The 7,597-nt window shown below is 42.0% G+C and overlaps 1 non-coding gene across 1 annotated transcript; it reads right to left on the bottom strand.

Annotated features, from left to right (window-relative positions):
* Positions 1–7,072: 7,072 nt before the first annotated feature.
* Positions 7,073–7,178, bottom strand: LOC118481428. The gene has a single exon (XR_004865637.1). It is a non-coding gene; the product is annotated as a small nucleolar RNA R71 (small nucleolar RNA).
* Between the last annotated feature and the right edge of the window lie 419 nt (positions 7,179–7,597).

Genomic DNA, 7,597 nt, shown 5'->3' with positions numbered 1-7,597 from the left:
AATAAAGTATTTTAGACTTTATAAACTGTTCGGGAAACTCAGATTTCCTGTAGCACTCTGAAACCTCTTTTATAATCTTTAAAAAGACCGAAATACCCCTACGGGGCATAATATCAACTTAAACTCGTTACGGGCATTATGGAAGGTATCCTACTGATACCACAACCTCTTTAAAGCATGTTGACTTAGGAAAACAGTGTAGGACTCTTACGGTTACCCGTTGCGCCTTTTGCGCGCACGGTTCGGCTTATGTAACTAGTTTACATAAATTAGCCGAAACGGGTCAAACCATATTGTTTTGACCCCAAAATTCAAAGTATGATTATTATACCCATATAAAACAAGTCTTCAAACTTGTTGGGTCAAAATCACACTCCATTCACGGGTTTCGCCTTTCACGCGATTAAACCGTAACTATACTTTGAAACTGACCGGTCTAAGCTACGGCTAAATTAAAGACCCGTTAGGATTCTAATAGGTTAAATTAAACCTTCGTTCCAGATTAGGGGACCAGTAAAAGCTATCTGTGATTTATTCAATTAAGGATTATACTTGCAAAGGTAAATACTTTTAACTTATTTTCCGTTATACGGGCTTGGGTTACGGTATCTAAAATACCGCTTGGTCGGGCAATTGACCCCAACTCATTAGAAGTTGGGTATTATCAATGGGACCCATTTGAAAATTTGTTTTGTTGGCTTGACGCCTTTGGGGGCTTAATGACCATGTCCTGGATATCCTTGGCAGCATTTACGAATGGCCACGACCTTGACATCCCGGTGTAGGCGTACACCCGACATTATGTCTATAATTATAAAAGTGCCGTTGGTTACCCGCCACGGTTTTATACTATGTGGTGTGTCTATTAAACTTTAACCCGATACGACTCGGGCGACCGAACGCATAGTAACATGTAATTCGTTACAAGATTTGATTATAAATTATCCCAAGTTATAAAGAGTTTGTGCCTTGAGCATTTAAACCAATTTTATCAAACATTTTACAAAAGTGTCAGTTGAACGTATTTACCAGTGTAAACTGACGTATTTTCCCCCAAAAGACTAAATGCAGGTACTATTCGTAATTGGCTGGGATTTCTCCTTAGCATCACTAGAAGTCTCGCAAGCTTAAGATGCCTGAAGTCTGTTGAACAATACTTTTGTTATTTCTATTTGATCCCCTGGGGATTATTATTTCAACAATGGTGATACATTAATATTACACTTAAATTTGAAATATATTATCTTTATGCTTCCGCTGTGCAATCATTTACATTGTGTGGTTTGACTATAATGTTGCCAACTACATCACGGTAATCCCCCACCGGGCCCACCGGTGAGACACGTGAAAATCGGGGTGTGACACTGTTGAGAACCACTTCTAAAGTTCCCAGCCGATCGGTTAAGCCGGCCGATCGAACGAACCGTTCGATCGATCGACCTGAAAGGAAAGAACACTTTAGTGTTCTCATATACTACAACGAAAACTTCAAAAGTTCAAATCCTTAAACACAAACACACCAGAGGAAGAAACAATCCACTTGAATGGCCCAGCCGATTGAGCCTACCGGCCGATCGAACAGGACTTTTCAACGGACATACCAGCCGATCGAACAGCCCGTTCGATCGAACTTGCCGTTCGATCGACCAGCCTATTCGATCCATTCACACTTGTCTGTTTTTCCACGTTACTCATTGTTGTGCTATCGGACTATTCAGGCTAACCCTACTCTCAGCGCTCCCTTCAATCCATAATTAATCACTGTGAGTATACTCGATCCCTTTTTGCTTTTAGCACTTTTGGGTGTTACATACGTTGCTTATATCAAAATACAATCAATCACACTACTCAAACTATTTGAACGCTAACTAATATGCATGTATTACGCGACTTAATGAATGCTTGTTGATTGTGTTTACACGTGGAATATTGTCTACCTGCCTTAACGACGTAGTACTATAGTTTGGACTCAGCACCCGTTCACACAGGGGTTGTTAAGGACAATTACTTGCATGGATTACGGTGGTAATCATGTATTGCGAACCGTCTCGGACGGTCAACCCGCAGTCATTGGTATCAATAGATCCATGTCGATAATTAACATGCTTCGTTTTCCTCTGTGTACGTGCTAGTTACGCGTAAACTATTCAAACTCTATATGCTATTATCAAACTTGTATGCTCACCTTTACATTATATGTATTGACTTTATTTTAACGTGTGTGATAGGTATTTAGGATGCTTAATTGCTAGGAAAGCGAGGCTAGAATAAGTTTCTAGGAGCCCCCAACAAATGGTTATCTGCCAAGAACAAGCGTCTGGGGCATAGTTGTCTGTAGATCTTGTCCTCCGTCATTATAGCCAGAAAGTCAACAGAATAGGGGTCTAGAAGCAGATAAACAATTGTTGTAATAATATTTGAATCTGAGTTGTCGGAACAGAACTACTTGTTTGGTTGTTATCTGTAATAATATATTTGTTTATTCGGGATACGGTATGGGACGTATCTTTAACTGGATTTTATGAATAGTTGTTATGGAAACTTCTGGACAATCTGTTTCGCTCAGTGTCGCGCCCCGATGATTCCGCCATCGGTTGGGGTGTGACAGATTGGTATCAGAGCCATAACTATAGGGAATTAGGTGAGACACGACCTAGTCTGGGTCGCTGTCTTAGAGACCTAGACTATAGTTAGGAACCAACAGACCAAGTTTATGTGCCTTATTCTGCAATCCTTCGCTATCCCTGCACTCGAATTTTCAATTAAAGTCAGGCGACTCAGTCAGGAATAGGTGTGAAGACCGCAAACTCCCGACTAAATTGGCTGACTTATGATGATTTTATCCATTTACTCATGCTTATCCTAATATTTTCAATTACATATATGGAGAATTATACCAAATCAGGAGTGAAACCCTCATTTTGATGAAAATTCTCCTTAATTTTTCTTAAAACAAGGAAGAAATTGCTAAGCCAAGGGGTGAAACCCTAACCTTGGCAGTTTGTTCTGGACTTTATTTATCTCACCAAGGCCTCGATGGACTCCAACGACCTGAACTCACGAAGTATGACCTAGGGAATACGTGTTCAATGCCCAAGAATCGAGGCAAGGGCACGAGCCCGAGCGTTGAAAGTGACAACAAGTCCGTTGTGAACAGTCGAATCGCTTTGGGTAGTCGATGTCTAGTAGCCGCAGACAATCTACCTCTCGACTTTTATGTGTTTCGATTCTGAGAACCGCAGCCGCGTACTCTGATGACTCGTTGATTTTATGTGTTTCTGTGTACTTTATCTATTTACGCGTTTATATTTTGGGACATTATTCGATTTTGTTGTCATTTCGATCAACACACACAACTCGCGTTTGCTGTTCTATCTCAAATCGACATCCAGTTATCGCAAATATAGATGATATCACACTACGTTATGCTATACGATTAAGTTAGGCTATACTATACGATGCTATTCGATATGCTATCCGAACGACACGTGAGCTTTGAAGGATAGGTTTCTGTTTTCTGACTGCTTCTGTGATTAAATACCTAGGTACTTATGTGCTTCTGTGTTTTGTGCTCTACGTGCTTATGTGCTTTTGTGACCTATGTGCTCTATGTGCTTCTGTGCTCCATGATTATGTGTATCTGTGATCCTGTGCTTATATGTACGTAATTCTACGTGATTCTAAGCTTTAGATAGTAGTAGACGTGTGAGGTGAGATTCGATTTCGTTGTGTTGAGTCTCGTGACGATGTCTAATGCAGATCATGTCGTCGTCTGGATCCCGACACCGTCTGACTCGCCAAGAAAAGAGAGACCGACGCCTCGCTGCTATCATCTCCAAGCAAGTGGCGAAAGCCGTGAGTGAGGTGTATGAAAATGCCAGCAAAACGTCTGAAGAATCCCGAGCTGAAAACCCTAAGGATTCAAGCAAGGTTGCTTTCAGCTTCAAGCAGTTCAAAGCATGCGGACCAAAAGAGTTCACTGGCGAAGATGGTCCTACAGCCATGTTTCACTGGTTCGACTCAGTCGAAGTCACTCTGCGCCAGAGCAGATGTCCTAAACATCTCCGCACTCTAAATGCTACAGGCGTCTTCCAGTCCCGTGCTCTAGACTGGTGGACGGCCGAACGAAACAAGCGCGGAAATGATGCAGCTTATGAGCTAACATGGGAGGAATTGAACGCAATTATGATCGACGAATTCTGCCCTCCTCATGAACGCCAAAAGCTGGAGGACGAGTTCTGGGTAATCAAGCAGAAGGATGGAGACAACGCTGCTCTCACTGCTCGCTTCAAGCAGCTTAGCATCATTTGTCCCGATCAAGTCAAGACCTCAGATCAAGCCATCAAGAAGTACATTCGAGCCCTGCCCGACTGTGTAGCCGACTTTGTTCACGCCGCCAAGCCAGCAACGATCGAAGAAACCTACCTACTCGTCGCTGAGATCAATGACAAGCGAGTGAAGTCTGGTTTTTGGGATAAGCAAGCCAAGTCTCTGCACCAAGCCACCGCAGCATGAGTGGTGGTCCATTGGACAACCCTTTATGATGTTAAACGACAAGTTTATCCCTCATTTATGTGTGTAATTATCTTGAATTAGATAACTACTGTTGTTTATGTCTCAGGTACGGATTGGCGACTTAAATTGAGGAAAAGTGCAGCTTTGGAAGGTTTAAAGTTGAACGGGTTGAGTGCGGAGCAAAAGATGAAACGAAGAAGACAAGTCAGCTGTCCAACGTAATTTACGGTCCCACCGTAAATTACGGTGGACCTGATATTAGCCTGATTCCTACCGTAAAACAGTCTAAACTCACCGTAACATGTTTATGTCCACCGTAACTTACGGTGGAGCCGTAAGTTACGGTGGAGTCTACGATCAAGTTTGTAACTGCCATCATTAAGTCAGTTTATGGGTGTCTTTTCAGCTATTCTCATCATTGGACGTTTGTAGAACACATTGGGGGCGATTTTGGCTATCTTGGCTTGGTTTTAGACAATTCCTAACATTCGGTTTGTGTTTTCGATTTGTATGAACATTGAATTGCTTGTTATGATGATTCACCAAGCTATGTGTGGCTAAAACTTACGGTGATCATCTTAGGTGCAGGTTTCTCTTGAACTTTTGTGTGTTTATTTCTGAATTTCTAGAATGATAACTTGTGTTTGCTTGTTTATCATGGTGTATGCATAATTGTTTGTAGCGTGTTAATTGATAGTGCAATTTCTAGTCTCAATCGTACGTTCTTGGTGCCGTTGGCAATCGAGATATCACGGGAAGGGTTAGGGTTGGTTATTGATTAATTGGTCATCGGGAAACAACCTCGCGTTTATATAATCCGAGTACTTTGTTCCCTTTTATCACTTCAATTATCTATACACGAGTTATGTCTATGTAACTCTTTCTAGTTGGAATTACACACAATTGTTTAAAGAAACTGAATCCTAAGATGGTCATTGTTTTCCCTAATCTGTTAAACAACCAATTTTGATTTGCACTTAGTTATTAATTTAGTTTTCTAAAACAACAATCTAAATCATTGATCTTTATTTTCTGCAAATTAGGTTAATTGTAGTTTAATTGCAAAGCTATATAATCGACATATTTTCCACATACTCCCTGAGTTCGATACCCTCTTACCACTATCTATAGTTGTTTTTGGGATTAAATTTGCGTGTACCTACGACAGCACGTCAAATTTTGGCGCCGTTGCCGGGGAGTAGTGCGCAACGTGTGTCAGTTTGTTAGTTTTGCTTTGTTATTTTCGGGTTTACACTGGTGTGTTTAGTGTTCAGGTTCTACAGGTGCATGCATACTAGAGGCTCTCACAAAGCGTCACCATTGTCATTTGATCCGGAAATCGAAAGAACGCTAAGGCAAAACAGGGTTTTATTGCGAGAAAACCGAATCATTGGTTCACCAACTTCACCAATTACACCAAGAAACATCATGGCCGATTCACAAATTCCACCTACAACGGGTCAAACAACCTCATCATTTATACCTACTTCCACACAACCATCACCAAACACAACCATACCAAATTCCACTACAATTCCCACTCCACCTCATGACACTACGCCAACCAACACCACACAACCCATTACTACCCAAGAAGAACCAACCATTACCTTTAACCCATCCACTATTATACCACCATTGTCCCATTTCTTCCCGGGTGCGGGTCCATCATATTCAAGCCATACCATAGCACCCATTTCGACCATTGTCCATGCTACTTCAACATTTAGACCATCGAACCAAGCGGGTTTTCAATATTCAAACCTTCCATTTGGGCAATCGTCAGGAATTCAAGGAGATGGGTATGATGAAGGATTTGAGGAGTTTGAGGGTTATGATGAGGATGGGTATGCTTACGGGGGTTATGGTGATCAAGGAGAATTCGGATATGTGCAAAGTCAATCTTAAGGGATGGCAAGTGTCGGTGGAATGCAACAACAACAACAACTCGTACCACAACACATTCGGCCAAGACCACAAGGGCCACCAATGCAACATCCTATCCCATTGCAACAAATTCGGCCACAAAATGTACAACCAAATGTTCAACAATTCCAAAGGCCAATTCAACGCCCACCGATGCGACAACAGTTTCAACAACCAATTGCACCACAAGGGCAAGTACCTAGGCCAATGGGTCCTATTCCTCCAAGAGGTAGATTTGGTGTACCAAGGAGACACCTTAGGGAAAATGTGAGGGGCATCGAAGCACATTTTAGGCCGGTAATCACTCAAAACCCTTCACCGGTAGTCATTCCTCATAATGATCAAGGGCGAACATTTGAAGTGAGGACCAACTCTTTGCAAAGTTTGCCAAAGTACAAGGGGTTAGCAACGGAGGAGCCTTACTTTCATTTAGAGGCTTATGATTCGATTTGTAACACTCTTGGGAGTCAAGGGTTCTCGGCTGATGACATCAAATTGGTATTATTCCAATTTTCTTTGGAAGATAAGGCGAAAAAATGGTTCTACACTTTGCCTTTGGCATCCATATATACATGGGGGGAGATGCAACAAACCTTCTTGGATGAGTTTTACACCGCCCAAAAGACCAACGACGCAAGAAAGGGGTTGAGAAGCTTCCAACAACAACATGGTGAGATGTTTCACGAGGCATTTGAGCGTTTCAATATGATGATTAAAAATTGCCCTCACCATGGAATTGAATTGTGGGAGTTGATGAATGCCTTTCACGAGGGGTTGAGTGCCGAAGATGCACGTGATTTGATGTCTATTACCGGTGGGACTTTTGGTACAAATTATGAGAATGATGATTGGGAGTTCTTGGAGAGCATGGCAACTACATCAAAGAGGAAAGCTCAAGCATCACTGAGAGCGCGACCGGCCATTGCCCGACCTCAAGTGCATGCCATAGATGATGGTAATGTTCAAACTACTAACCAAATTTATGATGTTTGTGCTTTGTGTAATGAAATAGGTCATGCGGCTGAAAATTGCCAAGGGATGATGGAAGGGCAATATGAAGAAGTCCATGCGGTTCAAGGTCAAGGTCAAGGTCAAGGATGGGGTGGTAGAAATTATAACAACATGAACTCTAATACCTACCACCCCGGGTTGAGGA

The sequence above is a fragment of the Helianthus annuus genome, chromosome 8 (genome assembly GCF_002127325.2).
Source record: "Helianthus annuus cultivar XRQ/B chromosome 8, HanXRQr2.0-SUNRISE, whole genome shotgun sequence".
NCBI lineage: Eukaryota > Viridiplantae > Streptophyta > Magnoliopsida > Asterales > Asteraceae > Helianthus > Helianthus annuus.
Note: the sequence above shows the minus strand (reverse complement) of the source record. Positions and strands in the feature narration are given on the sequence as shown.